The 21305-nt window shown below is 43.4% G+C and overlaps 1 protein-coding gene across 2 annotated transcripts in view; it reads left to right on the top strand.

Moving 5' to 3' along the window:
- LOC141494479 (ubiquitin-conjugating enzyme E2 E2) overlaps positions 1-21305 on the top strand; it is a 338783-nt gene that overhangs the window by 233035 nt on the left and 84443 nt on the right. The gene's annotated exons all lie outside the window — the stretch shown is intronic.

Genomic DNA, 21305 nt, shown 5'->3' with positions numbered 1-21305 from the left:
CCAGGTTGGGGAGATTGGGTGACACAAAGGCCTTGTGGGAAACATATGGATTCTAGACCCAGAGACAAGGTGTGAAGCAGTGAGGGAGGGAGGTGTGTTTTCCTTCTCTGCCCGTCTTCCTTCAGACCCTTGACCCTCATTAAAGAGACAATTCTCAGCAAAGAGAAGGCCCTGCCTCACCTTGAGGCCCAACCGCCCAGAGGGCTGCTGCCATGGGATGACTCCCAACACAAAACTCATCAGTAGTCCCTGCCCATTGGCACATCAGAAGCAGAGTCCCTTGAGCTTTGGATTTAGACCAATAGTAAATTTCCTTGAAGGCAATGCATTATTGGGATTTGCAGGGCACCTTTTCATTGGGCTCAAACCAGTTACTGTACTTACATGGTCATAACTTCAAATAGTTCAAATTTGAATACACGTGACTGTGATGGGATTCATTATGCCCTCTAATTGTAACCCAGGAGTACAGTATCTTCAGAGGGCCGGCTTTCTAAGCCTAGAAATGTTTCATTTGACCAGGTAAAATTAGTAGCAATTTGCAGTCATTTACAAGAATTTTGAACCAATTATGCTTAACTGCGATGCTCATAATAAGGTAATTCTTTTGCATATCATTATATTTATAAGTTTTGTTTGATTACAACATTAAACTCTGTTCCCCTATACTCATTCTACAGTTTGTTACTCCCAATAGTGCGGTTCTCTCCTCAAAACTTAAAAAAAAAAAATAGAGGAAAATTGCTGGCCATACTATGATCAAGCCAATTATAATTAATGTGTTATGGGCCATAAAATTTTGGGGAAATTAGGATGTACAAAAGAGTTTTGGAGCTGAACTATAATCTTGGCCTATAATAATGTGTGTCTAGATATCACTGTGACAGTTGTTTCGTGCTTCTAATGATCCCAGGCATAGACTCAGACTGATTCCCTGCCAAGTGATCCTGGCAGGGAGTGGATGCTTGGTCATACCACAAGTGAACAATTGCTAGTAATCACAGTGTGAGTTCTTCAGAGGGAAAGCCACACGCAGCCTTGAGAACCCAGCCCCCAAAGGGATGAGATTAGTAAGTACTTTGAAAAATATTTTGTAATGGCTTAAAATCTGATGTGACTATTCCAAGGACCTGTGGGTTCCCCGCTTGAGGATCCCCCCGCCACGTTAACACCGCCTTAGAATCAAACAGGGTGTCCAACCATGTATGGGATCGATGAGTTGGGTGAGTTCTAGGGAGCTGCCCGAGGCTTGGAAAGGTGAGGTGACCATCCTTGGTTTTGTAAACAGGAGATGAAAAACCCAAGTTTCTTGACTCAAAACCCAACACTCAGGATCCTAGAGAGCAAGGGGGAGGGGGGCTTTGAAGTCTAAGCTGTCATCTCTAACAAATGAGGAAACTGAGGCCTGTAAAATGGTTGAGTGACTTGCCAACAGCCACAAAATTGGGGGGGGGGGGTTGAGATCTGGACCCTTGAAACTAAACCCAGCATTTTCCCCCACTCCCCCAAGGTGCTGCAGTTCTGTCCACTTAGTATTATTGTCTCTGTATTGTGATAGTAAGTGGATGTTTTATACAGAAATACAAGCAATAAAAATGTCTCAAAACACAAAGAAAAACAAATATCCTTTCATGACCCTCAGAATGTATATCCACCAGCAAATAATCTAGTGCCACCATGGTTATTCATAGAATATTTTAGGACATCCAAGTTAATTCACTCTTATCTGCCAGGCAATTAAAAAAAAATACCCTCTCTCTGGCAGAGCTGTCTTAACATTCATTTTTAGAAATTAAATTTTGTCAACTTAATTTTTTTGTCCAAGCTACTGTATACCATGCTGACTGTTTCCAATAGAATCCAGAACAGCTCATGCTCCTAGTACTCAGATGTAATTTAGATTTTAAAATGCAATAATTTGGCATTTAAATTGCATTTTCTCTTAGGAACAGTATCACATACGGACCTATAAGTGGGGTTGCAAGTGGGGGTGGGACAGGAGTAGAGTTCTTAGGCCATACTCCAAAGCCTCTGTAACCTACAGTATACCTTCGGTATGCTCTTGCCTCCCATGCAGCCTAATGTGCCACAGGAAAGAGGAGTCCCCTCTTTACGTCTTCTTCACCTCCTTCCTTGGAACAGGCAGTGTAATCTTCTGAGCCACTAGTGGGGGTGGTGACTCTGGGCAAGGCTTCCAGCAGAGTGAAGGTGGAAAAAAGGAGGCAGAAAAGGGGCCTGGGGGGTGGAGAGAGCAAGAGAAAGTTCTCCACTTCAGCTTTCTTTTGGGTTCTATGAATTCATCTGCTTGAGAAGAGTCTTTTTTTCCCCCTACTTCAACAGAGAAAAGAAACAAAAGACCCCCCACATAAGTAAGCGTTTGTACTGTAAATGAAGGACTGAGATAAGAATCTTGCTGAAATTTCAGGGAAAAGAAAAACTTGACTTTCAGTTCTGGCCATGCAGTTTCAGGAGCTTAGGCAGGGGCTGAGGTTTAGAAAAGACCCAAAAATAGATCTTAGGCCAACGATAAAACCAGACCCTCCATCCTAATCTCTTCCAAGTTTTAAGATCATAGGATCTCATGCTTTTCTGCAGAATATTGTCCTGTACAACAAATTCTCATCTCTTATAACAGGCTTTTCCATAATGATAATGTACTGTTTGAATTGTGGGTGAAATGGGAGGAGCTCTCACCTCGGCAGGCTGTTGGAGTGGAGGTTGGGGCTCCTTGGTGATGATGCTCTCCTCAGTGAGCAGTTGGCTTTCGTCATCTGCCAGCTTGTCTACCCTTAAAGACACACAAAGCATTTATTAGGAAGGAAACTCATTGTAACATGAAAGATTTCGTAGTGTGCATATATGGACTTTTAATTTCTATTAAGTTTAAGTATCTGAATGAGAAATGAACAGTTGTCTTTTCTGAAATATTGCAAATAATAGACTTTATGGGGGGTTTTAAGACACTTGGAAAGTCACCTAATCCCAACAGAACAAATTTACTTCAATCATAAAATGGAGAGTCAAACTTGATGGCCTTTATTAAAAAAAAAAAAAGCAAAATAGGGGCAGCTAGGTGGCACAGTGGATAGAGCCCTGGCCCTGGAATCAGGAGGACCTGAGTTCAAATTTAGCCTCACATGCTTAATTGCCTAGCTTTGTGATCTTAGGCAAGTTACTTAATCTCATTGCCTTAAATAAATAAAATGTTTTAAAAAGCAAAACAGCTGATGTGTTTTTATTTTCATTATTTCTTTGGTATCTAGATACAAATTATTTAAAAGTATTTAAAAGGTATATACTAACTCTACTAGAAGTTCTGAATTTTTATTTTCTCCTCCTGATGAGATTTCATCATCAAATTATCACTTTCATATAGTTTTTCCCTTTGATGTTTGAAAATTACTTAAAACAAAAACTTAAATTTGACACTTCACCAAGTTTTATGTTCTCAAAACTAAGTGGTCCATGCCTGAAATAAGCCCAAGTCTTTTGAGCTCTCTCCTTTGCTTGGGAACCCAAGCAGATGACTACCTGCTGCCCATCACAACACCTGATGACCCAAGGTGCTTTAGCTGACCCATTCCCCCCTTCCCTGCACTCTGGCCAGGCCCTTTGCTTACCTCCCTTCCATATATTCCACATTCACTTCTGCCTCTGCTTTAGCTCATATGATCCTCTTTGTTCCTTTCTCACCTCTCACCTTTCTAAATAAGGAATCTGATATAGTGGAATGAGAGCTAGCTTCAGAATTGGGAAGCTCTAGATTCAAGCCCTGCTCAGACACATTCTAGCTTTTGTGACCATTGGCCAAGTCCAATAACTTCCAAGGCCTCTAAGCAGACACAGTTGTAACTTTGTAAAGAAGGCTCTGCCTCACTTTCTGGTAGTGGACTTCTGTATCCCTGAAATCATGGTCCAGGCTCTATGATTTTCTTCATTTTATATATAAGTATTTGGACATGGTGATGTTATTATCTCCCCAACAAACCATAAGCAACCCAAGAGCAGTGATGGCATCCTGGCAGTATGGTGATGGGAAGAGAAAGAACATTGGCCTTAGAGTCAGAATTTTGGTTCTAATTCTACTCTACTGCCCACTAGCTGGATGACACTCAATCCCAGTAGACCCAGTTTACCTCAACCATAAAATGAAAGATCAGTCTAGATGGCTTCTAAGTTCCCTTTTATCTCAAAATCCTTTCAGCTTTTGTTGTTGTTTAGTTGTTTTCAGCCATGTCTCTTGTGACCCTGTTTGGGATTTTCTTGGTAAAGATGTAGGAATGATTTGCCGTTTCCTTCTCCAGTTCATGAGGAAGTTGAGACAAACAGGGTTAAGTGACTTGCCCAGGGTCATACAGTTAGTAAACTAATGATGCAGGATTTGAACTTGGATCTTCCTGACTCCAGGCCCAGTACTTTGTCTATCCACTGCACCTCTAGCTACTTGAGTGATCCTTTTATTTCCTTCATATTTATGGTGTCCAGAATAATGTTTGTGAAATGTTAAGTACGTAGTGAGTATTCCCTAAGTAAAGGGAACAATGCCTGCTAGAAAAATGAAAAGTGGCTCCTTTTGTTAAATTTAAGCTTTGTGACCACTTACGCTTCATTTACTGTTAGAAAGTATTCTTAACCAACATAAAGAATTAGGTTAGTTAGTTCCTCTAAGCCTCTAAGTAGAAGATGTTAGATAAGGTCATTGCTATTGATGTTTTCCCTCTGAAATGATAAATAGAAAGTGATGGATGTATGTAGCAAAAATTCTTACCATTTGTGGCATAAATTTTGAAATAAAAACAGGTTTCATTTCCTCCATTTTTCTCCAAAGGGTACCATGCATTCTCTACTCTTGATCCCAGGAGAATTCCATAGGCCCCAATCTGATGGACCCAGATTTTAAAATTTCACCATTTTGTTTTAAGCCCCCATATATTCTGGGATAAAAATGGATTTGCTTTAGGAAATTTTATGATAGAAACAATTGTCATAAATTTAAAGAGACTTAAGAGTATACCTGAGTAAACTAAGACTATAATTATTCTACTTTCTTGTGTGTGTATATGTGGGGGGGAGGGTGATTATCAGCATCAAAGAAAAAAAAAGTGGAAATTAGTTCTTTCTTTCTCTGGGCAGCATTCCCCAAACTGTATCCAGCAGGAATTAAAGAGGAAAAGAGCTCAAGTAGATGCTCCAACTTTCCTGCATGCACCTCCAAGAGAGAATGAAAAGGCTCCCAGGCTTTAGAGATGGAAGGGAATTTAGAAGTTAGCTGGTTCACCTCCCAATTTGGTCCAGTGGGCTGGAGGCTTTCTCAATGAACAGGCATGTAGTACGGAAGCACTTCCAGGGGGTCAGTCTGTGAGCTATTAGCCTCCCTGGTCAAAGACCTCCCTGGGACCTAGTTTGAGTTCTACCACTAACCAAGGGACCTTGGGCAAATCTCAACTCCTCTGGGCCTCAGGCTCCCCATCTGTAAAATTGAGAGGATGAAGGAGCGATCCTTAAAGGTCCTTCAGATGCTCACATAATGTGATCTTTATCTGATGCCTCACTGACAAATTGCCCACACGAGTCTCCATCATTCATACATCCCATGGCTGCCCCAGGAACCTCCCTCTCACTTCTGATTGCTTCCAAGATCCACCTTGCGCACAGAGACTTCTCTCAATAGTGCCCTTTAATGCCACCAAGTGCCCCCAGGAATGGCTTCGGCACCATCCTGGACTTAACTTCTATGGTGTCTAGGGCCTAGCACTTAGCCGTAGAGAAGCCTGGAGGATAGTGAGCTGAGTCAAGGAGAAGGACGACCGTGAACTGTGGAGAAGCCAAGCCTTCTAACTCCCATGACCTCTCTATGCCAGGTTCCCAACCAGCAGATGGGTTATCTACATTGGCATCCCTCTTTGGTGAAGCCATTCTCTGGCTTGTGGATGCCATGTCTTCTTCTAACTCCCTTCTACTTCCCTTCCCCTCCATATGATAACCCAGATTTCCCAAGTGGGCTCTCTTCCCCTCAGTGCTCAGAGCCTTCTCCAGCTGATTCCATCATGTCAGGGACACTTTAGGGATAGGAATATTGTACCTGTTGACAAATAGCCTGGATATCATGATGTCTCTAGGGGACTCCAGCAGCTGGACTTCCCAAGATGTGATCTGGACACAAAGACCCAGAGGAGAAGATGGTTGGTGGCATGGGATGTTCGTAGTGTCAGCATTGGTGGTCCCATAAGCAGGAGTCTTGAAGTCAGAGGCTCTGGGTTTGAAGAACACTGAGGTTCCTTAGTTATGAGTAGGGGCTAATAGAGTACCTTTTTTTCTCTTTTAACCACAACTTTTTCATCTGTATTGTAGGAAGTGAAAAAACACTTGTGACTTCAGTAATATTAGGTAAACTGTCATTATACCATCAAGTCTTTCATCCTGCCCCTGGAAGTGCCATCCTGTCTCCTGTGCTCCTCAAACATCTTTAAAATATTTGGGGTTTGTTTTACATATTTTCTTTTTCAAAGTTCACCTATAATCTCTCTAAGAGAAATTCAAGGAGATGACTCAACTGAAATCAAAAGTAGAAAAATCAATACTACTTAATTAGCTTTGAGGTTAGCATAAGTTGTAAAGCCGGAGGCGCCATTTTCACATTTGTTCAGGTAAAGGTCACAGGCTACAGTGATCGTCTTGTCTTGCTGCTTTCATAAGGGCAGCAGAACTGGAAAACTTCTTGATATAAAATTAAAGTGTGATAACTATACACTCTATGTCCTTAAGCCGTGTAAAAGAACCAAGGGTTATAGTTTAATGTGCATGGCTTTCTTTTTCTTTTTTTTTTAGAGTTTTGTTTTCTTTTTTCTTTTTTTTTTGCAAGGCAAATGGGATTAAGTAGCTTGCCCAAGGCCACACAGCTAGGTTATTATTAAGAGTCTGAGACCAGATTTGAACCCAGGTACTCCTGACTCCAGGGCCAGTGCTTTATCCACTGCGCCACCTAGCCGCCCCTGTGCATGTTTTTCTAACAGTTTGTGTGTGTACATGGTATCCTTGGGTGCCCCTAAATCACTTACTGGAAAGTAATTGATGGTAGACTTGGAGAGATTCTGGGCTCAGATTGAAGCTATTTGCTAAAGAATGTTCCTGAATAATGATTTTTCTTAAGATTATAGCATTTAGAGTTTAGTGATCATTTGATCCTCTGGTCTTTTTTGACAGATGAGGAAACCAAGGTCCAAAAATTACAAAGTGACTTTATAAAAGTAAATCATTGTAGTTGAGCTAATTAAAAGAGTTTGTTTATCCAGGAGTAAATAAGTAAATACTAAATAGTAAATAAGTTTTTATATAGACCATTGATTAACATTATTTATACTGATATTATATATGCAAGGGGCAGCTGGATGGCACAGTAGGTTCATAAGAAGGTTCATAAATTGCCTGAGTCAAATGTGGCCTTGAATACTTAGCTATGTGACCCTGGGCAAGTCACTTGATCCTGTTTGTCTCAGTTTACTCATCTGTAAAGTGATCTGGAGAAGGAAATGGCAAACCCCTCCAGTATCTTTGCCAAGAAAAACTCCAAATGGGGTCATGTAGAGTCAGACATGATTGAAATGACTAAACTACAACAAATTTATACAGATACATCCTGCTAAGCATTGTGGAAATACAAAAGTAGCATGGCCAGGTCCTTCTGCCACATAGATTATAATGTTGAGAAGGAAATAGGGACACAAGGATGAAGAGGGAAAGTGTAATAAAGATTATAATGTGCTGCATCTGGAGTCAGAGGAGATGAGTTTGAACCCTTGCTTTGCCACACACTATCTGTGTGTTTGGCCAAGTTGGCTCATCCTCTCTGGGTCCCTGTTACCTCATCATTTTTTGGTTTGGGGGTTGGTTTTTTTGTTTGTTTTTTTGTTTTTTTGCAAAGCAATGGGGTTAAGTGGCTTGCCCAAGGCCACACAGCTAGGTCATTATTAAGTGTCTGAGGCCAGATTTGAACTCAGGTCCTCCTGACTCCAGGGCCGGTGCTCTGTCCACTGCACCACCTAGTTGCCTCCATCCTGTTGCCTCATCTTTAAAAAGAAGATTGGAACCTGGTAATTAAAGTCCTTTCTGGCTATATATTTATGATTCTATGGTGTCCTTAAAGAAACAAAAAAAAAAGAAGTTAGTGAAAGGTGGGAATGCCCCCTCCGTGGTGAATGAACTCTGACCCTCTCCCCCTGGGATCGCCTCCCAGGTGCCTCTGCACCCCCCACTTCCAGCCCGGGAGTCAGCTCTGTGTCAGGTGGAGGAGGCTCCTGCAGAGCAGCCAAGGCCTTTTCGGTGTGCTTGCCCTTGCCTCTCACTGGCACAGGGTCTAATAACTGCTATTGACTTGACATGGATGAGAGTCCCCCCGCTTGTCTGGCAGGCTGGCCGGCCTGATGGGGGCCTGCTGCCTGGACAGGAGACCAGAGGTCCTGGAGAGCAGACCTAGTATTTGCAGATTGGCCTCAATTTGGGGTGAGGGGGCCAACAGATGAAAGCCTTTTCATTTGGGTCCCCCACGCACTCTCACCTGTGTGTTTGGTAGTAGCTTCTCAGCTCGGCTGCCCGCCTTCACTAACCCATAGGCTGTGCAGTGCATTCCGCACATCTGGTACAGTTGGGTTTTGGTTCTGACTGGCTGCTGTTTTCCCTTGACTTCTCCCTCCGAGACTTGGCTCTGCGGTGGATCCTGATGTGTTTCAGTGAGCCTTGTCTGTCTGAAATGCAGCCCCAGCCCCTTCTCCCTTTGTCAGCTGGTTTCTCTCGCCATTGCTGCCAGCGGGCACTGGAGTCAGTCTATGTGAGGCGGCCTCAGCTTGGCAGCCGGAGGTTCCCTCGTGTTGGCCTTGTTCCACACATTGTCCTCCGGCCCAACTGGCCCTGGATTCTCTCTGCCAGCCTTTGTCCCCCAGCTCTCTGGCCTGGCCCAGGATCTATCCCCCTTCTACCCCCTCCCCAAAACCTGCACCTCATTGGAAAAGTCACTTCCCAGTCTCAGTTTTCTCATCTATCAGATGGATGATTCTAATGTTACCTATCTCCCAGGGTTATTGTGAAGATGAAGTGAGATAATATACATTAAACTGATTTGCCCATTTTAACAAAGGATCAAATTTGTTATTACCTAAGTTTTAAAAACAATTGTCATACTAAGTGTTGTCAACTCGAGTTTGGGGTGGGGGGTAAAGGGTTCTTTTAATTATTTTCAAATCTGGATTTCCCAGTGAATTCCTCTGCCTGTGACTCTTTGAGGGCCATTATGGAGCAAAACTAGAAAGGGAGCAACTCAAATTTCTTTTTGGCACAAACACTCTTTGTGTGAAGGAGAGGTTCGGTGGTTAGCTGATCACGAGGAGGTACCCAAAGGTGCCCTGTTGCTGCAGCAAAGATGGTCCTCTCCAATGGATGTTTACCTTAATTTTGATTACCTGGCATACTTAGATGCTGAGAGCATGTCCAGGGGAACAGCCAGCCACTATAAAGAAATTCTCTGAAACCCAGAAAAGTTCTGCTATTTTGCCCAATATCACATGGGGAACCAATGACAAAGAGACAAGATTTGAATCTAGGGCCTATGACGCCACATGCATTTCCTTTTCTTCTCCCCCACTGTGGAATCCAGATGACTTTTGGCCCTCCTTTGTTGTATTTACTGCTAAAGTTGGCCCAGTCATTTGGTGTTCTGGGGTCTCATGGCTTTGAGGGAGCCTTGAGGGGCTCCATGGAGAGCTGGATTACCCTAGAGCTTCCTTTGTTCCTCTAACTTCTGTCCATACATCAAGGATGGAGGGAGGGACCTAAGTTTTATTGGGGGGGGGGGGCATTGCAAGGCCATGGGGTTAAGTGACTTGCCCAAGGTCACACAACTAGGCAATTATTCAGTGTCTGAGGTCCGATTTGAACTCAGGTCCTCCTGACTCCAGGGCTGGTGCTCTAGGCACTCTGCCACCTAGCTGCCCCTGCCTAAGCTTTATTTAACCAATTAGCCAATTTTTTTTCAATTCTAGGAACATATTTTTCTTAACTATTCATGAATTTCCATAATGAAGTATCCAGTTTGTTTCTATTTTAACTTGATTTTGCTGAAATAGGGTAAGGATTATCATTTTCTAAAATTATGTTGTGATACTCAGCACACTATGGTCATAAATGGAGTATTTATGTTTGCAAAGAATAAATTGATAGAAACTCATATCAGAAATAGCTATTTTATGAATTAGGACATGTTTTTCAGACCTTCATACTGAGTGTGTTGAATTAAGGAATTAAAAAATGAAAGTTTTCCATGAAAATCTATGTACTAAGATTTATAGTTCCCAAACTATTTCATCTTCAGTAAACTCAGGGATGCCTCACAGGGCTCCCTAGGATACTTGAAATTTAAATACTTATAAATGGAATTGTTAGGCATTTCTTTTGGTCTAAGCACTGAGACAGTAAGGCCCTCTGAACCAGTAAACTTGGGGAACCTCTATGCTGGTCACTTATTGGTACCTTTATCAGTTAGTTTCTAAAAGGGGAAAAACTGTATCTGAAGAAGGAAGATAAATCAACCTCCATTTTGTGTAAACGTGCTTGGGAATCATTTCTTAAGGAAGCAGGCACGTGAGTTCTCTGTCGAAGACATGACCGGTTCGGTGTCAGCCGTAGAATTCCCGGTGGCTACCCCGGTGCTCTGTTGCAGTAGATGTATATTTATAGAATGGATTAGCATGTGTTTTCAACTGCACGATTTTGGAAGCTCTGTCCATAGCAAGGTAGAAGGAACGCTGACTCTGGGGCTATAGTCCCCGAATTCAAATCCCTCTGCGTCCCTTGAAGTGAGTCACCTGGCCTTCTTGGGATAATTCCTTGTTAATAAAAGGAAGACTGATGACTGAAGAGGTTGTTCTCCGCTTTAGACCTTTGGTGCTATGATGCTTGTTACAATATAACTCTCCCCGTAATAGTGCAGACCCTTTTGGAAAATGAAGGGGGAGAAGCATTTCAGGTCCAGACTGTTGTGCCAGTTTATATAGGGGAGATATATATGAATGAATGAATGAATGAATGAGCATTTTGAAGTGTTTGCCATGAGTCACAGCCTGTGCTAAACGCAAGGGATAAAAATAAGAAGTCGGAAAAGGTCCCAGCCCTCAGGCAGTTTACATTGTAAAAGGAGACATCAGACTTAGGAAAGTGGTGATCAGGGGTCATTTTGGTCTGATAAATTGCCTCTTTGATCTAGTTGGGGGACTTAGGGCAGGGGACTGGAGAGGGGGTCCATGTCAGGTGACAATAGAGGAGGCAAAAGGAGAAGATGAATCATATTGAAAGATGTCTGGAAGCGGGAGTGTGCAGGTCGGTCAGTATTTAGCAACCTGCTTTGTATATAATGTATACTATTAACATTTTCTCTATCACTTGAGTCCAGACAGTGAAGAGAAGGAAGAATAATCAAACTGATTGCTGCAGGGTAAATTTAGCAATCAGGAGAGCAAGATGATTGGCACCAATACTCCTGGGCTGGGAATTTCCTAGAATAGTGGTCTGCGGGAGACAGTCACCCATGTGGGAGGAGGGCGGTGACAGCAATGGGCTGGCCAGAGGAGGGAAACAACATGAACACAGACCAGAGAGAGAAAAGGTCAAAGCTAAATAAAATGGGGAGTGGAGGAGATGGAAACTCGGACCCTCTCAGTGATGCTTGGGTTGGATTCAATGAAGGAAGCTGCCATAGACCACAAGCCTCTTTAGCTTTTTGAATTCCAGGTGGGTCACTCAGTGGAGTGGGAAGTGAAGACCCAGCCCAGGATCTTTGATTTAGAGCTGGCGAGGACTTGAGAGACCATGAGGACTCCACTTGGGATGAAAGCAGTCTCTTGGTGGAGACCAATTAGAGGAAATCATCTATTGGCTTCCTCTTCTTGTATTAGCTCTCAGAAGCAGATGTGAGGCTGATCATTTTAGCTTTGGTGGCTGGGCAGGAGAGAATCCCACAAGTTTTAGGTGGGATTTCAAGCCTAAGAGGTCCTAATTAAAGATGAATGCATTGTCTGCTCTCATTCATTTTTTTTTTAGATTTTTCAAGGCAATGGGGTTAAACGGCTCACCCAAAGCCACAAGGCTAGGTAATTATTGTCTGAGGTCGGATTTGAACCCAAGTACTCCTGACTCCAAGGCCGGTGCTCTATCCATTACACCACCTAGCTGCCCCTGCTCTCATTCTTAAACAGGATCTTTGTCCTTTTGTACAAGTTAAAGACTTAGCTAGCTTAAAACACAGGACAGATACAGAAAGGAAATATAATCAATGAGTGGGATGATAAAATTCATTTTATGAATGAGGAAACTGTGTCACAGTGAGGTGGAGAGCCTTGCCTAAGGTCATATAGGTAGTATCTGCATTAGGATACAAACTGGGTTCATGGAGTCATAGACTTAGGCTGGGAGGGTCATTGAATCCAGTTTTTTTTTTTATATTGTTGAGAAAATTGAGGGTTCAGAGAAGTTCATTGAATTGCTTATGTTTACACAGAGAACAAACAGTACCCCTCTGACTCCTCTAGACCCCATTGCTTCTTCCTTTTTTCCCTCCTCTTTGGTAATTTTGTCCTTATTTCATGTTCATATCCTTTCTGACTCTAAATCTATTTCCTTTATATTGGGCTGGCCCAGAGTTCTAGTATTTGAATTGGCATTTAGTGATTCGCTGGAAATCCAAGCACAGTCCTTATCTGAACATCTGGAATCTGGAGACCCAGCAGGGGAAAAAGCCCATTCAAACAGGCTTTCTCTAGGGAGAGATTTTTTGTGACTCCCAGGAGCTGTGCGTAATCCAGGCCAGACCAAGACATGCAGGAGTTCATTCTCTTGCTTCAGGTTCACCAGGCGAGGAGGGAGCCAGCCCTGCTTGGAGGTTACCCTTCCCATGAAGGTGCATTGGCTTCGGACTGTTGTTCCTCATAGGGGGCCCAGCAGGCCCCTCAAGACAGCCTTGTGCTCAGAGAGGTTTTTAAAAACCTTATTGAAGGGATTCTCATTGTTAGAGGCTGACATTTTAAAATATTTTTTTATTATTTAGAGGCTAAAAATTACCGTCATAAAGAAACAGAGCAGGCATCTTTCAGCTCTGTGCCTCTGAATCCACAAGTCAAAATAATGACGACTGTGTTCAGGTTTGCAGGGTATTTTAGATGCACTGGCCCATTGAACCTGAAACACCCCAGGGAGGCCTAGGGCTTAGGGGTTCTAGACCACTAGATCCTCTCTAATTATACTAGGGAAGGACCCAAACTATCCATTGCCACCTCAAGTTTACCTTCTCTCAGCTAGAAAAATTTTAAAGAATTAGACAAGTTCTTTGGAGAAGGAACGAGGGTAAGAGGGAAAGAGGGAGGTGACCCCTCCGAGCTTATATTTATTCCCTTAGGAGCAAGACTAAGCCATGACAGTGACTGGCCTGCTCCTTCTTGGGTCTAGATTTGCTTAAAATGAACACTGGAAAATCTCAGGGAGTTATTACTCTCATGATACTGGTTTGAGTTTATCAGTGGTAAAGTATTAAGGACTTGCTGAGGTGATGGTGACAACGATGGCCTCATTCATATAATGCTTTCCTTATTTTACTTCATTTCATTCTCACAAAACCCCATGAGGTAGGGGCCATTATTGTCTTTATTTTGCTGAGAGGAACTGTGACTTGCCCAGGGTCTCACAGGCGGTGGCTGAGGAAGAATTTGAATTCAGGTCTCCAGACTCCCACACTGTGACTCCTAGAATTTAGGAAATATCCATATCCAAGACTGAGTTGGCTCAAGCAAAGATTTTCACTTGAGCACAACCAAAAATAAGTGAACTGACTTGGGTCCATTTATCTACCCTCAAAATAAAGATCCATCTGAATTAGGATTCCAGAGAGGGGAAGGCTCATTTCTAATCCCTCCCCTCCTTTTTACCTTCCAACTACAGTCTGTCTTCCAGTCTTCTTCCCAAGCTTAGGATGCGGCTTATGCTAGATACAAAGGACTTAGCATTAGTATTTTAGGCAAATATCTATATAGGGAGATGGGCAATCAGATCCATTTGCTTCATAAATCTGGTTTTTTAATGCTCTAGCTGAAGGCTTCACATATGGGGAATTTTCTCTGGAGGAGCCTGATATGTGATCATTGTCACTCCTAATCACCCTCAAATAGGAGGCAGCTATGCAACTGCTGGGCTACGGGGAGTAAATATTTTATGTTAGAATGCATTTCTGAGGTATCCTTGATTGATCACAAATTCTTTTTTCTGATTTGAATTAAATATGGTTAGCTCTACCATATTAAGAGCCTAAAAATACAGCCTTGATGCCAAACTGACTTTTTTTAAGAAATGATAGTTAGATAGATAGACAGACAGGCAGATAGACAGACAGATACATAGATAATATGTGTCTATGGAAAGAAAATGGGGTGGGGGAAGGAGGTGGGAAGAAAGCATGTCCAAACACTTACTCTGGTCCTGGAGGACCCAAGTTCAAATCCAACCTCATACACCTAGTAACTGTGTGACCTTGGCCAAGTCAATTCACTCTGACTGCCCTGCATCCAGGGACATCCACAGTCTTTGTGATCCATGTCTGACCACTAGACCCAAATGACTCTGGAGGAGAAAGTGAGGCTGGGGACTCAGAACAGCCCCCACACACAAACACACATACAATCCTATGCAATTCCTTTGCATGTCATGGCCCCATCTCCTTAAGGTCATGGCCTTCTTCAAGCTTGAAGAACAAACAACTACTATTGTTACTAAGATGGGAATTTCCACCTGCTGGATTCACTACCAGGACACATAAAGAATCTCAATGTCTTTATGATTTAGTAGCTAATTCACCCCTGGGACTTTCCTCAGGTGCTTTGAGGTGTAATGATTTGGGGGAGGGGGAACATGGGTAATACCAGTCAGAAGATTGGATTTGAACCCACTTCTTACGCCAGCACTTCACTCATTAAACCTCACGTCTTCTGTTCGGTGCAGCTCAACAGGTTGTTGATTTCCAAGCCTCAAATTATAAGTTATTTAAGTCCTTAGTGCTAGGAAACTCATAGAAGACTAATATTGCTATTTAATGGCCTTCTCTGTAATTATAAAGGACAGTGAGGGTGAGTTGTTCTACTTTCCCCGGGAAAGTCACACCCACAAAACTAAAAATCTTCCTGATCCAACCACTTGAACAGCCCAAAGAAGTTAGAAGAGTCTTCCAAAAGATTCAGTTTCTATCAGCATCATGATATCATAGATCCAGAACTAAAAGAGACCTAAGGGTCACTTGGTCTAATCCCCTTGTTTTAACCTTTCCACTACAAATGGCTGGGGCTGTCCTTGACCTCTGTTTCTATTCCTCAGTCTTTAGCACCATGCCTGGAGAGGTAATAGGCACTTAATGCTGTTTGTCCTTCCTCCTCATAAAAGACTATGACCTTAGGGAGGTGATGCCATGACATCACATGAATTGGATTTGATAAGGGGTTGCTGTGCTAAGTCACCAGCCTCACTTTCTCCTCCAGAGCCATCCGGGTCCAGTGGCCAAATAAAAATCAGGATGACTGGAGATGGCCCTGGATGCAAGGCAATGTGTCAATTAGATTAAATTAAATTTCTTAAAAATAGCCCAGTTCCATAAAAGCAAAGTCACCGGCCAGGATCATCTAGGTAGTTAGGGATTTGAACTCAGGTCCTTTGACTCCCAAGATTTCTTTTCATTCTCCAATGCATTTGTCTTAGACTTAACATTTGTCATTTCAAATGCTAATAATCCATTTAAGGTTGGTTAATTTTGCAGTGCCATATAAGTGTCAGTTCTTATAGTTATTGCCTTAATTCCACTGTAATGAACTGTTTTGTTCCTACAAGTGGCCTTGTAGGAGTGCCTGGCCTTAGGGAGACTTCCTCTCCCTGCTCCCTCAGCCCCAGAACGGCCCCACTCCCCCCTTCCTTTCTTCTTTGGGGAGCCTCTCTCCCACCCTTACCCTACTGGCTGTAGCCATGCCATGGCCAGCAATTGTTTCGGTTTATAAAGAGCACAGTTAGCCTTTTTTCAAGCTCAGGGCAGACACAATTAAACCTCCCTGGACTGCTTGGGATTGGTCTTTCCAAGGCAGTGGAGGTGTTTTTAATTATTCATCCCCTGGTTTGTTTCTTAAAGCAGGCTCAGGCTACGCTTTATTATTCAAAGGTTAATGCAAACTGAGAACTGCGTAAATTAAATTCCTTTGGCAGTCTGACATGGTGAGATGAGGATGCTCCCAACGTTGGCAGGGCTTCCAAAAGGCCAGATTTCCCCCTTTCCCAAGAAGCCTTGCCAGTGACCCAAAGGATGCTTTGTATTGAGAGCAGTTAGGAACAAATACTACAAATTACTGGTTCAGAAACATCACATCTTCTGGAACATCAGTGTTTGTTTTGCTAGCTAAGAGAAGGGGCAGTGACTGAAATCTGAAAGGCAATAATAGCTCCTGTAGAAAATTGATGTAGATAGCGTGACTAATGAACTGAGGCCCTGCTTGGAATTGATTGGAGTGCTGGGAACCATCACCGAGGATGTGTTCAGGAGGCCAGTGGCCTGCACAATCTCCAAGGAGAGACAGCGTGGTGGACATTCATTAGCCCAGCAAGCAGCCGAGAGGTGGAGGAGGCAACGTGAGGAACAAGGGCTTTGATCACCCTCCTGTTTTCAAGGACCTCGAGGAAGAGTGGAGTGATAAATCAAAATTTCCCAAATAGCTTTCAAAAGTCACATATCTGACTCAAGGATATTCTAGTCAGAGAAATGAGGATTAGATTTTGAGCTTAAAGGGCTCCACTCTCCAGTCCTCTCTCCTCACTGGGATTTTTTTCTCCAGTCGAGTAGAACTAATAAGTGATAAGAGCTCGAATTTGAATCCAGATCTATTGACTCCATGTCTATTCCTCTTCCCACTGAGCCACCCTGCTCCTCTTGCCTTATCCTTAAACAGTCAGCCCCAGCTCTTGTAGCACAGAGAAGGACTGGATTTGGAGCCTGAGGAACTGGGTTGCTTAAGCAACTACTAAGCCACTACTAAGATCAGTGGTCTCCTTCCAAGGAGATGAAAGGGAAGGGGCCCCGAGGCACTGAACCACAGTTCAGAGATGTGACCTATCCTGCTCCCCCCACATTCCTGGGATGTTCCCAGAGACTCCCCCCCACACACACCTCTCCTAGGACCCTCCCAGAAGTCGAGGCCAGTCAGCAGCCACTGTAAATGGTATTGGGCAGAAACCCACCCCCAGTTCATCCTCCTCCCCTCTGCCCATCCTAGATAGCTCTAGGCTATGGAACACTGGCTGTGGCTATTTGACTGTTGCTCCCTCTCCACGGGTGTGGGGGGGGATCTGCTCAGAATGTGCAGGTATGTGTGGGGTTAAAATACATGCATATCTATGTCAGTCAACATTTATTAGGTAGCAACCAAGGGTCTGGCACTGTGCTAATGTTCTCTTCTTTCCAGACCACAACTCTTCTGAATTTCCTGAGTTCTTTTGAGGGCATCACTGCTTTCACCCTCTGGGTCTTCCAGGGTATCAGATCTTGTCATGTTTGCCTCCCTTACATCTCTTACTTCTATGGCCCGTCTGTCCCTGCCAGCCTCTGTTTGGCCCTCCTCACCTCTTCTGGAGACTCTGTTTGTTCTCCCATTCTCCATCCTCTCAGCATACTAATTCATTTTCCACACAACTGCCAAAGTGATTTTCCTAAAGTGCAGCTGGGACTATGTCACTCCCTTATTCAGTGAATTCTAATTGCCACCTATTGACTCAAATATTATTTCATCTTTATCTGATCTTTTAAAAATTTCCACTTGGGAGTTGATTTTATAGGTGCTTTGAATATAGAGAGTTGGCCACACACAGAAGACAATACTGGTAAATGGCAGTATATATTACCCACAGAAACCAAGGTCCTCAGTCATTTTTAAGAGCATAAAGGGTTCCTGAGACCAAAAAGTTCAAGAGCCACTGTTCTAAGAGTATAAGTTGCATAGAAGGGATTGATCTCATCTAATGGGGAGAGTTTACCACACCAGGAGTTCCTTGTATTAATGTTTCTTTACTGCTCAGAATATAAGATCCTAGAGATTTGCAAAGCACTGTACTAGATGACTGCTAAGGTTTATTCCTTCCATTCCTATATCTTGAGTAATGCCGTAATAAGAATTTTCATCAATAAATTCCATCACCCCTCTTTCAAGGAGTAAACTAAGAAAACCAGATAAAATAGTACAATATAGTAAATTTTTCAAATATTAAATTAATTATTAATTTATTTAATTCTATTTCTATAGTGTATGTAATCATACTTAATGATATAATTAATAAAATATTGAATTAATAAAAATAGTAAAAAAAATCTTAGTCATGTCCCACCATCTCCAGGGTCTCTTAAACTCCACTGGTCATCTGAAGGGTGAAGGGGAAATGTCTGAAAAGGATGGCAGGTGAACCATTGTGCTTCCATATGGGGGGCCTGAATCCTCTCATCTGAGTTCTTCAGGAGCAATGAAAGCCATTTTACCCCAAATTTCTTGAAGGATAAATTTAAATGCCATGATCAGTTCAATCCAATGAACATTTATTGGATTTCTTCTGTGTGGCATGCACTCAGGATCACAACTGTGAAGAAGTCCCTGTTCTTTCGGAGGGAGAGAGGAGCTGCACAATGACTCTCCTCTTCAGGACCCCTAGTCTGATCATGGAGTTTCCCTGTGCAAAACTTCCCTGTGCCCAGGTTGTTGCAGAAAGCCCAAGCTCTGGGGCTCCTGTAGGCATATATTGTGGATCCGTATACCCCTGGCTCTATCACCAAAGGGCCTGAGGCAGGAGGTGCAAAGAAAGAGCTCGGACCTTGGAGCCAAAGGCCTGGGCTGCCTGTGCCAGCTCTGTTGGGCGCCCACTCAAGTCAAAGGACTGGCCCATAAAATGAAGGGGTCTCCCCAGCTCCAAGCATATAATCTGCAACTTATTATTTCCATTTATCCTCTATTTGTTTTGTTGAAAATGTTTGTTTGCCTATTGTCTTCCCCAAAAAAAGAGGGGGGAGGAAAAAATTCACATGATAACTTTATCATATATTTTAAAGGAACACAAGTCAAATGTTCTATGTGCAATCATCTTACTTTTTCCTACTGTGTAATGGAAGAACCTGTTTTATTCCATTAATCAATGACTAAATGAAAATCATAGAAGGATATTTGTAAACCTCATAGGACTATGCCAGACATACCTTAATGATGCTGAATATCTATTAGTTGTTAGAATAGTCCACCTCCTCCTTGTTGAGAGGTTCAGATGAATTAACCAGGTGAAGCTCTTTCCTTCCCCTCGAAGCCACTGCCCTTTGGGGCTCCCCTGGGCTGCTTCTAAAGCAGAGCTCTCCCTTCTCTGTTGGGGCTTTTTTTTTTTTGCAAGGCAATGGGGTTAAGTGACTTGCCCAAGGCCACACAGCTAGGTCATTATTAAGTATCTGAGGTCAGATTTGAACTCAGGTACTCCTGACTCCAGGGCTGGTGATCTATTCACTGCGCCGCCTAGCTGCCCCCTCTGTCTTGGCTTTTAAAGAAAACTTTAGGTGGGTTTGCAGGCCCACTCACCTGGGTTGGTGATGAGTGCAAAACTTTGGGGAGCCCTGATTTACCCCCAGCTCAGAGAAACTAGGGAAATGCCTGAAGCTGAAGGGCTTTCAGGTCTTCATTTCTAAGAGGGGGAGCTCAACTCTTCTTCCAGCTCCTACATCCTGTGATACCAGCGGCCCAGGCCAGAGGTTCCCTTTTCACCCTTCATTTTGAAATGGCTTGCTAAGAAAATTTAACAGCTATTTGGGGAATAGTTAACCTGCTGAAGAAAAGGAGGCTTTTCTCTGGTCCTACCCTGGGCCTCTCTAATTAACATCTTTTATTAAGACCATAATAAAACTGTAACTTGAATGCCAGCCTGAGGAGTTGGTCATTATCCAGCACCAAAGGTGGGCTTTTGGAGACTTGGGGAGAAGTGCCTCTCCAGGATAAAAGCCGGCTTATAGGAAAGAGTTGTGGTTAGAAAGGGGTGAGCCGGAGGTGGCTCCTGTCAAAATGGCAAGGCCAGGAACACAGCCTCAAACAAGGCTCCGGACAAGTCCAGGGGTCAGAAAGAAGTCCACAGTCTTTCCAGGTTTTACTGAGAGCGTCCTGTTCAGCATTTCTTCTAGCAGAATAACATTCCATCATCATTAGCTTTTTCAGAGATACTTCTAGGGACCTGCAAGTTTTCATTCTTTCATTCTTCCAAGGTCGTATGATCTAAGAAGAGGTTTTTAACTGCTCTCTTGGCCTGTGCTCTGGTCTGTGGGTGACCTCAGGCCCCCCTCTCTCTGTCCAAGAACTGTGAGGAGGGTCCCTTGCCTCCTGCGGCAGCAAGTTGTGCTTCTGCTCCTCTTCTTAGTCCTGCCACAAGGTTGGCAAGCAGACCCCCATAATGTCCTTCTGACCCCTTGCTGTCTGTGGACCGAGAGCTCCAGAAGCAGCTCTCTCTGCTGATTGTGACTCCCTAGGACTGACTGCTCCTGGTCCACTGGGGCCGGCTGGACAGCGCTCCGGTCTCACCCTGTGTGGCAGTTGTCCTTGGCAGTCTCTGGGCTGAGAGGTCTAAAAACTGCCCCCACTGCCACTGACCCAGATGCCCACTTCCTGCTCCTGGATTGCCAGGGCCGATTCATTCTGGCACAGCCCACACCATTCCACACTCCTCTCTCACCTCATCCATCTTCCAAGTTGTCTTAGGCTGGAAAATGGTTTCACTTGTCTTTTTCTGGGTTCTGCCACTCCAGAATCTGCTTGGAGTCATTTAAAAGTTTTTGGAATGGTTGGGGGAGAGCTCGATGTTTGATGCTCGATGTGTCCCTGCCTTTACTTCTCCATCTTAGCTCCACCCAAAAAAATATTTCTATAGCTATGTGGAGAGTAGATTGTAAGGGGAATGACAGGAAACAGGGAGAACAATCAGGATTGTTATGAAGGTAAACCAAGACTTTTCAACTTTTCAACTGACTGGATTGGATATGAGGGGTGTGAGAGAGAAGGGAAAATCAGGTGGGTCTCAGGTTTTGAACTACGGTTACTGGAAGGATGGTGGTGTCTTCTGCAGAAATATGGAAGTTCCATGAGGGTAGGGTTCATGTTTTATCTAAACTTTGTGTCCCCTCCAATCCCTAAGACAGCTCTCTGTCCAAGGTGAGCCATGGATAATGACTCTGACACCGAATT

Source organism: Macrotis lagotis, chromosome 7 (genome assembly GCF_037893015.1).
Source record: "Macrotis lagotis isolate mMagLag1 chromosome 7, bilby.v1.9.chrom.fasta, whole genome shotgun sequence".
In the NCBI taxonomy this organism is placed as follows: domain Eukaryota; kingdom Metazoa; phylum Chordata; class Mammalia; order Peramelemorphia; family Peramelidae; genus Macrotis; species Macrotis lagotis.
This window is presented reverse-complemented; position numbering and strand designations above follow the sequence as displayed.